Source organism: Myotis daubentonii, chromosome 1 (genome assembly GCF_963259705.1).
Source record: "Myotis daubentonii chromosome 1, mMyoDau2.1, whole genome shotgun sequence".
NCBI classification, from domain to species: Eukaryota; Metazoa; Chordata; class Mammalia; order Chiroptera; family Vespertilionidae; genus Myotis; species Myotis daubentonii.
In genome coordinates this window covers 230,855,535-230,865,879 of record NC_081840.1, presented here as the reverse complement: position 1 = coordinate 230,865,879, position 10,345 = coordinate 230,855,535, and positions in this window count along the sequence as shown.

Below are 10,345 nucleotides of genomic sequence, written 5' to 3'. Positions count from 1 at the left end.
GCCCTTCTGCTTTAGAGTAAATGTTTTCCACACACTCCCACGCGGACCCCCACGACCCCCGTAACCCAAATCTAGTTCAAGACTGACCATTGCATACCCGCCACACTCCAGAAAGTGTGCGAGGTGCTGGGGCCGTGGCAGTACGGGGACATGGTCATCTTCAAGGCGCTGTCCTCCGAGTCTCCATCATTGGTTCAAATGCCCGCTCTGCCCTTTGTGGGGCCCCTCTGGGTGTGACCTTCCTCACCCCAGTCACTTAAGGGGGGATTATCTCCTTCTTTTCACAGATGGGGAAACTGAGAGAGAGCAAGACTAGGTAATGTGTGTCCAAGGCGACAGGGGGGATGAGGTGTGAAGCTGGTGAGCTTTGTCATCATGGCTCTTTACGAAAAGGCAGGCATGAGTCTTTGAAAGTAATTTGGAGAAGCTGCTTAAAAGGCTTTGTGCGCTGACCCAGCTTGCTTCATTTGTCAAGTCTTATTTCTTGCAGCTATAGAACGTTCTGCTCAGTCCAGTTCTCTCCTACCACTTTGCAAAATTGGTATCACTCATTCATTCATACTTCATTCATTCATTCTCTCATGCACCTGCTCTCCCCAAACAGTGGTGTGCTAGAGCCAGCTCCCCTTGCTCTCGAGAGCTGATGGTCAGCACCTCTTACCAGCTCCTCAGCGACCTCCCATTTGTGTCTTGAAATCAGCCACAGTGGGAGTCCTTACACCACAGGAATTGGCAAACACTATAAATCAGGTTGGTTTTGTTTTGGTTTGGTTTGTTCTTTCTGAGAGTCAGTCCCTAGCATTTACCATCTCATGGCCGTGCCCCGCCAGGACGTGAGAGCAGCAACCTGCCCTTCATCTGCTCACCTGGGGCCGACACCTGGATGGGCCACTGTGGGCAGGGGGAGCGGGCAGAGCTGGGCCTCTCTTCCGGTTCCCCCACCACCCAGGAAACCAGGGCAGCAGGTGGGGGGTGGGGAGTTCATTGGTACCAGGCTCTAAAGAGAGGCCCAGCCCTATCCACTGGTTTTGTTGAGTGGATAGAGCATCGGCCTGTGGACCAAAGGGTCCCGGGTTCGATTCCAGTCAAGGGCACGTACCTTGGTTGCAGGGTCCTTTCCGGCCCAGGCCCTGGTCAGGGCTTGTGCAGGAGGCAACCAATTGATGTGTGTTTCTCGCACATCGATGTTTCTTTCTGTCTTTCCCTCTCTCTTCCACTCTCCCTAAGAACCAATGGGAGAATATCCTCGGGTGAGGATTAACAACAGCAACAAAAAACAAAGAGAGGTCCAGCTCTGGGGTTTAAATGTGCAGGAAGTCGGCCACAGTGGCTTCACACACATCCTAGCAGACCTCATTCCAACTCCATGCATGGATGAGTGGCTGTGATATTATGCTTTATAATTAGAAATGCTATTTCTTAGTCATCCCCTGTTCCTGGCGGAATTTCCTGAGAGTGATGAGGGTGTGTTTTGTTATGCTAATGAGAGGATTTTCAGAAAGCCCCAAGGTCACCTAAGCGTGGGGGCAGGTGGCCAGGGTCTCCCCCAGAGCGCCAGAGTTCAGTGGCCAAAAGGACGGGGCTCGGAGAATGCCCAGGTGGGTAAACCAGGGTGCATCCAGGCGCCCGCAGGGGTGCACCCCGAGCTCCCCGGGGACTGAGCTGCTGTGCTCAGCACCCTCTGGAGCTCGCCCTACGTCCCTCTTCCGTCCCCTCCATAACCAGCCGGTAAGAGTCAGCAGCTGATTCTCTGGGTTCCCCCAGCCCCCAGTAATGTCATCAGACATGGAGCGGCCTTAGGACCTCGCATTTGTAGTCCTTTCGAAGCAAAGGTGACACCCTGGACTTGTGGTGTCCAAAGTGGGGCGGCCTGGGCCTGAGCCCTTACCCCGGGGGCTGGCGCTAGCTCCAGGCAGGCGGTGCCAGGGCTGAGTTAAACTGCGGGACACGGGGTCAGTGTCCACTGAGAACTGGAGAATTGCGTGGTGTTGGAAAACACACCCATTGGATCAGGCTTCCCTGGCGCAGGTGGTGAGCCTCCCGTGAGAGGACGTAGCCAAGAAGAGCTTGGGAATATCCATTCCAGGGGCCGAGGGCGGGGAGTTCTGACATTGACAAGGGCCAGAAACCCCACCAGCTCAGAGGGCATCGGGGGAGAAGAGAAATATTAGAGAAATAAGAACCTTCTTTCAAGTGCAGTGAGGAGGCATGCACACAAAATGTGAGCAGCTTAGGAGCGGGGACTCTGGCTACCCGCCCCCCACACCCCGCCCCGCCCAGGACACCAGCACAGCTTCTTGCCCAGCTCCAGCATGTAGAAGGTTCTAGATCAGGGGTGGGCAAACTTTTTGACTCGAGGGCCACAGTGGGTTCTTAAACTGGACCGGAGGGCCGGAACAAAAGCATGGATGGAGAGTTTGTGTGAACTAATATAAATTCAAAGTAAGCATCATTACATAAAAGGGTATGGTCTTTTTTTTTTTTTTTTTTTAGTTTTATTCATTTCAAACGGGCCGGATACGTCCCGCGGGCCGTAGTTTGCCCACGGCTGTTCTAGATGAATGGTGGGGTGAGCTGGGGAGAGCATGGTGGGAGGCCTGGGAGCTGTCCCTGCTCAGGCGGATCGGAGCTGGGTGGTTACCGTGGCATCGCTTTCTCTCCCAGGGTCTGTTTCCTCAGCCAATTATCCGAGGACTCATTTGGGGTGACTTCTTGGGAATAACGAGTGTTCTAATTGAAACGCCGACCCACACCAGCCTGTGTGCAGCATGCTGCACATTGTAAGCAGGCAGCCCTGGAAATGGAAAAATCAGTGGCCAGATGGAGCACTGAGCCGGTTCCTACATTCTGAAGGCATTTGTTTGGGGAAAAAATCATGAATTTTGCATTTGGTCCCTCTACCTGCAAAAGCGTGGACTGTCCCCCGAGGACATAAGTTGGAGGGAGTCTGGGTTCAGTCAGCATCATGTTACGCTGAGCTGGTTGCTCGGCACCGCTCTGCTCAGCAGCCTTTGCTCCTCTGCCTGGCGGCTCACCTGCTCCTCCGCGGGCCCTGGAGGCTGACGGGTCAGGATTAAAATCCCAGTGGCACCACTCACGTCGGTGGGACCTGGGGGAAATTTCTCCCTCAGCCCCCGGGACAGCGATGAACATACAGCATTGGGAGCTGTGAGGATTTGGTGTGGAGACACTGGTCAAGGGTTCAGGGAGGTGGCCGACACAGTAGGTATGGCCCAGGATTGCCTGACACACAGTAGGTATGGCCCAGGATTGCCTGACACACAGTAGGTGTGGCCCATGATTGCCTGACACACAGTAGGTGTGGCCCAGGATTGCCTGACACACAGTAGGTGTGGCCCAGGATTGCCTGACACACAGTAGGTGTGGCCCAGGATTGCTGTCCTTGTAACTCTTGGCTTATCAGGTTTTGCCCCTGCTGGTCCTCCCACTTGGAGCCCTGGGTGCCCTGGGTCCCACCCCATCTCCCAGACTCCCTTCCTCAAGTTCCTGAGTGCTGGTCCCTCAGTCCCATCCCAAAACCTCCTGAGAGCCGGTGCATTTCCCAGCGCTCCGCCCAGTGTCCAGCCGGCCACCGGAGCAGGCACCTGCTTACCTGGCCAGCTGGCCTCCTGCTCAGATGAGGACATGTGAACAGGGGAGCTGTTTGTGGCCCGGGAACTGCTCCTGATAAAGAGTCAGTGGAACAGAAGCTCCAACACCAAGCAGAGAGCGACCCCAAGGGAGGACCAGGGAACGTGCCTGCCAGTGCCAGGCGCACTGCCATCAATGGCTCGCTCACTCGTTCCGCCCCTGCACACCTAACGCCGCTGATGTGACCAAGGCAAGGGTGCCCAGTGCGTAAGCTTCGTGTGGCTGCTGTGTGAAGTGCAATCAATGTCAAGAGATGGGCCGGGAGCCAGGGGCGGGGCTAGACGGCACAGGGTCCCGGAAGTCTTGCCAAGGAGCTTGGCTCTGTCCTAAGGGCAGAGAGAGATGGAGAGTGGAAACAGGCAGTGACGTGATCTGCTTTCTAGTGATTCTGGCTGCTGTGTGCAGGGTGGGTTGGCAGGGGCTGGCCTGGGAGCAGGCAGCCTGGCCAGGAAGCTGTCCCAGGGGTCCCGGTAAGAGACGGTGCTGGCCTGGGCTGGCGGAAGGCCATGCAGGGGAGAGCGGAGACAGAGCAGAGAACGCCGGTTCTGTTCTCTCCGGGCGTTTTAATCTGTGAAGTAGGTCAGGTCAGCCCTGCTTTGGTTTACAGATAGGCGTGAGTGGAAGGGTGGTGACAAAGCAGTCCCCAAGTCGATCTCCCCATCTCCTCCATGCATCCCGGCCGAGGGCTGCATGACCTTGCGGTACACGAATGGTGTCAAGGACAGTCCCGGCTGTGTTGGCACCTCCTGCCAATCAGAGCGCATCTTCTCACCCGGGGCGGTTGTCTTCACAAAGGTCGGGGACTGAGGAAGGCATGGACTGGTGTCCCAGTTTTTGCCCTCATTTCCTGATACCCTAGGGTTCCCCTCCCCCCATGATGCGGTGGCCTCCCTGCCTGGGATCTCCGCCATTCTCCGCTCAGACATCTGCTTCCCCCACTGGCCTGTGGAGGGAGGCGGCGGCCTGAGGCCTGTGGATACCTGCTGTGGTTTTAGACAATTCACAGGGCCCCCTGGTTCCATGTCCCCCCACATGCAGAAGGCCTCCCTGATATCCCCGTATCTGCAGGCACTGAGCTCACGTTGCCTCCCGTGAGTCGTCCTGCTGTCTCCGTAGGTGTCCTTCATGCTTCTTTCCCTGACGCTCCACAGCCACTGCTGTTTATGGGAAGCCCGCACCTCCTTCTTCTGCAGTACAATTCGCCTGACTGTTTCACTCCCTCAACTGTGAGGCCCTTCAGAACAAAATGCCTGTGTTTTATTCATCTCAACATTTCCTATAGCCCTGAACACAGTGCCTGGCACAGAGTAGCTTATGGACAAAGAGCAAATGAGTGAATGAGTGAACAAATGAATCAATGAATGAATGAACAAGTGAGTGAGTGAGTGAGTGAATGACCAGCTCCCATTGGTAGGAAGTTCTTTACACTCGGCGGGGACCTGCTTCTGGCTGACCACCGCTTTCTGACCCGAGGCCCACTCACTGACCACACAAGTGATCACACTCTCCTCTTGCTTATGGTGGCTTCTCACATGGTGGAGCCACGTGGTCTACTTCTGCTCTTCAGACATCCCAGCCTGCTCCTGCCACGCTTGTCCCCACCTTAAGCTCTTTGCACATCTGCTCTTCTGCCTGGGACACTTGGCTCCCATTTCTTTCCATGGCTGGATGTTTCCCCTTGTCATTTGGATCTTAACTCAAATATCACCTCCTCAGAAAGGTCATTTTTAACCACTCAGTCTAGAGTAACCTCCCCCTGCTCCTTCACCTCTTTACCTGTCTCGGCTGAATCCTGGGCGATTTCTTCATATCTGTCTTCCGGTTCACTAAATCGCTCTTCAGCTGTCTCTAGTCTACTGTTTATCTTGCCCATTGAGGTCTTATATCAGTTACTCTGTTTTTAATTTGTAGGATATAGGTGAATATTGTAACTACTTTTATCGTAAAGTCTTTCTTAGAATCCCTGTTACACGTAATCTCCCCACAGTGATTCCTCTTATTTGTTGTATCTGCTAGCCACCTCTCAGGAGTTGAGTATATTTGTGTTGTTGTAATTTTTAAAATGTGACTTCATCAGGAATTATCGTCTGTGCATTATAACCCACCTGGGTTATAGAGGTGAGCCTGTGGTATCCATTAATCCTGGAAGAGTTGTTACATTAATTTCTTGATGAATGCAAGGTTGACACAAGGATTTGAGCACCAACTTTGCTTATGATGTATGAAGAGGTTGTGATTTTCTGTGGTTGGTCTCTCTCACCTGATTCTAATAAAACACACTTTCATTTTCTACTTTGTCCTCAGACTGAAGCATCACCCAATGCAGCAGCCCCCAGGTGCCAGGTACTCAGTGCGTGAGTTTAATGCATAAGAATTGCCCAGATTAATGTGTGCGCATTGAATGCATTGAAAACACAGATTTCTGAGATCCACCTCCTGGATACTGATTCCATACGTGTGGTACTGAGCCCAGGAATCTGAATTCTTAAGCTCTCCAAGAGATTCTGGTGGAGCGTGAAGTTTGGGCACCGATGGTCCCATAAGCGTTGAGGATTGGAAGTGGATTTATTTTTGTCTTGTTTATTTCCTTCATATAAAGAGGAGTGAAAGCAGCTTTCAAAATGTATATACAGACAGTCCTTGGGTTACGTCAGACTCAACGTATGTCGTTTCGTGGTTACGTCACCATCTCCCATTTATTTATAAAAAGAAAAGTTCCGTCATTTTGACATCTGTACATATGTGCTTTGTTTTTTATTATTTATTTACCACAAGTAAAGGGCAGGAATTGTTATTTTCTTTTAATTTTGTTTACTGTTTCCCTTCATTACTGCTGTGTGTGTGCTCCATGTGAGTGACGTAGGTGCTCATGTAGGTGGGTTCCGACTTATGGAGAACATTGTGTTACGTCGTAGGAACGGACCTCCCACGTAACCCCAGGACCTACTGTAATACAGTCTCAAAAGCAGACTTAAAAACACCTACGCAGACACCCTAAGTGCGTGAGATCTGACTTCACTCCACTGTCAGGTCTCCCCCACAAAAGCTCGTCGTGGATGTGGCCATGAGCTGTGTGTGAGCCGTCACCACCCATCTCTGGAGACCCCCGCGGGGAAGGCAGTTATGGGGCCAGCAGTGCAGCTGAGAAGGGCGGCTGCTGCCTGACAGGCTCGGTGTTTCCGGGCCCTTCTGCAAACGGACCACCCGATACATGTACGGCTCTGGCCGCATCCTGAAGGCTCCTCCTGGCACGCCGGTCTGCTTGGCCGAGCCCCTCCCTGCTCAGGTTCTCGCAAACCTCTCGGCTTCTGCCCCAGCTGCTCCCTCTGCCCCATGACTCCTTTTCCTCTCCAAGACTCCGTCCAAATGGCGCCGTCTCCAGGCAGTCTTCCTCTGGCGCCTCCCTCATTGCCTTCATTAACTGAGCCCTTACCATATCCCAGCACTGCACTAGCCCCCCAACTTCCCTCCAGCCCAGCATCTACCACACTGTGCACCTTCCCAGCCTCACGCTGCCCCTCGCTCCCCCTACACTGGCTTCTTACGCTCCCACCCCCTCATAGAGAGGGTGTTGTCCATGAATCCCCAACTACAATTCTTTGCTGAGAGCGCAGCTGGTGAATTGTGCACAGGTATTGTGACTTAAGGCCGCCACCTTTAGAGATGAAAGTGGGCCTCCCAGCACCTCAAAGCCTTGTGCGTTCATTCTGATGGCTTATGTAGATGCCACATGGTGGGTACGTCCCCTTTAAGAACTTCTGTGGTTGCAGGAAAGGAGACAGCTCAGAGGCGAGCACTTCAAGCTGGGAGATCCTGACACCCTCCTCACTGACCAGCGGAGCAGAGGCGGCCCCGGGACTTGCGATCCTGTCTGTGGAGCTGAGCCACCAGCGGGACACCATCTTCCCATTTCAAGTCATTCCTGGGAGCGTCTCTGACACCAGCCGGGCGACCAGGGCTGTGGCTGTTGATGATCGGGAGCCATATGCACTGGCAGGGGGTGGTGGCAGGAACCTGAGGCTGGGGTCCCCGCCCTGGCCGGCACTGCCATGCCTGAGCTGTGTCACCGGCACAAACGCCTCACCACCTTGAACTTCCACGTCATCAGTTTGAGGGTCCTAACGCCTGCTCACCCGCGCCACAGTGTCGTTGTGCCACCCAAATGAGCCAGTGGCTGCGAAAGTGCCCCCGACACGGCGAGACCCTCCCAAGTGTCAGGGTCATGGCTGCGTAGTCCCTCTAGTAGCTCAGGGGTCACTGCTGTGCAGTGTGAGTCCCTCTCGCGGCTCAGGGGTCATTACTGCGTAGTCCCTCTCATGGCTCAGAGGTCATTACTGCGCAGTCCCTCTCGTGGCTCAGGGGTCACTGCTGTGTAGTGTGAGTCCCTCATGGTTCAGAGGTCATTGCTGTGCAGTGTGAGTCCCTCTCATGGCTCAGAGGTCATTACTGCGCAGTCCCTCTCGTGGCTCAGAGGTCACTGCTGTGTAGTGTGAGTCCCTCATGGTTCAGAGGTCATTGCTGTGCAGTGTGAGTCCCTCTCGCGGCTCAGAGGTCATTACTGCGCAGTCCCTCTCGTGGCTCAGGGGTCACTGCTGTGTAGTGTGAGTCCCTCATGGTTCAGAGGTCATTGCTGTGCAGTGTGAGTCCCTCTCGCTGCTCAGGAGCGCGCACTGCCAGAGTGTCGGTCATGCAGTCCTAGTAGCGCCCCCAAGGGAAAGGCGGGGTGCAGCGGGATGAGGCTTTGACAAGTCTTGGCAGTCACCTGATGTCACAGCGCGGTCTGCCCCACGGGACGCGTTCAGATTCCCCATCCACAGCGGCACATCCGGTCACCCCATGTCTTGTTTGCTTACGTTCCTTTAAAATTGTGGTAAAATACACATAACGTCAAGCCTACCGACCCAACCATGTTCGAACGCCAGGTCAGCGGCATTAAGTGCATTCACACTGCTGTGCAGCCGTCACCACCATCACTCCAGGCCTTCATCTGGCAAAACCAAAACCTGGCCCCCACTGACCTCTAGCTCCCCTCCGGCCCCTGGCCCCTGGCCCCTGGCCCCTGACCCCCTCCCACTGTCTCTGTGACACAGACTGTTCCGGGGACGCATGTGTGTGGAGTCAGGCGGTTTCCATCACTTTGTGGTGCTTCTCACTGAGCACAGGGCCCCCCAGGCTCCTCCCGGCGGGAGCAGGTGTCAGACTCCCTCCTCGTGAAGGCTGCGTGGTGCCCCCTGTGTGGGCACGTCCCCCACACTGGGTTATCCCTCCACCTGCCGCTTCCCTCCCTGGGCTCCTGGGAATGACGCTGCGGTGACCCGGGGTGCACGTGCCTGCGCTGTAGGTTGATACTGGAATTAGCAAGTGACATGCAGACGCCAAGCGATTGCTCATAAAATTCTGGATTTCTGGCTTCTCTTGGAAAAGGAGTGGATCTGGCAACACGGGGTCTCTATCCTCACGGCCACACTCGGAGCTGGAGGAGGCAGCCCACCCCCCTCCCTCTGAGGGGCGCACCCGGCCTGGTGGGCCTGTCTTCTCCGCTCACCCTCTGACCTGCAGGGTCAGCACCCTCACGTCATGGGTGGACACATGAGGCTCAGAGAGACGCAGGACCTGGGCCCGAAGTCTCGGGGAGGGGCGGGGAGCCGACCACTTGGGCCAGGCAGGGCCTGTCCTGGGTTCTCGGCCATCCCTGCCCTTAGCCCTGCGCAGAACCAAGTTTCCTCTTTCAGAGGAAGATGTGCGAGAAGGTCCTGCCTCCGGCAACCTCACCGGCTTATTGTGGAGACGGGAGAGGAGGATGCAGGGCCCTGACCCCGCCCAGCGGCTCTGTCTGCCCCCTGCCCGGTCCAGAGTCCCCGAGGGAGGCCTCTGAGCCACTGGGGGGCCAGGGGGCACCCCCGGGGGGCAGGCCATCCCACTGCCCACGGAGACCTCAGAGGCAGGGTGGCCGCGGCAGAGCCTGAGGCTGTGCTCCAGGCTTGGATGCGATGGGAACGCGAATGGAAACTCTTACATTCGGCAGAAACATACAGGATGTGACTGTTGCGTGATCGAAAGCTAAGAGACCACCTGGCGTGGGAGAAAGAGGTCAGGGCGTGAGCCGGCAGCCCGGGCTGAAGCCGTGCGGCCCTCAGCTCTGAGGTCATGGGGAAGTCACGTCCCCTCCTCAGCGTACCGTACCCCCTTGGTGAATGGGGTGAACACGTTCCTGCCTCAGCACCTGCTGAGAGCCCTCATGGACACGCCGGGTGGGAAAGCACTTGGCAGAGGTCAGTGTGTGCGCGCGCCTGGTCCATGTCCCTGACTCAGTGTGTGTCTGGTGTGTGCCTACTGTGCGCCATCATGAGCAATGAGGGCGGTCTGTTATGGCAGTTTGGAAAAAGCCCCCAGGCTAAGGAAGGAAGGCTTGCCTGTCAGATGGTTATTCCGCACACTCGTCGATTATGATTAGCAACAGCCAGCGAGTTGGCATGGCAACGCTTCCCTGCGAATCGCTAGGTGGTGTTCTTAAAATAGGCCCAGCAGAGGGTGGCGGCCGCGGAGAGCGCCCGGCGATCGGTCTGCCGGCCGGCTCTGCAGACCAAGGTGCCCGTGCCGCCACCCGTGTGCGCGGTGCCCCTGCCCCTGCCCTCGCCAAGCCGGCCGATAGTGCGGTCATTAAGACGACAGACCCTCCTGGCCGGCAGGTCTC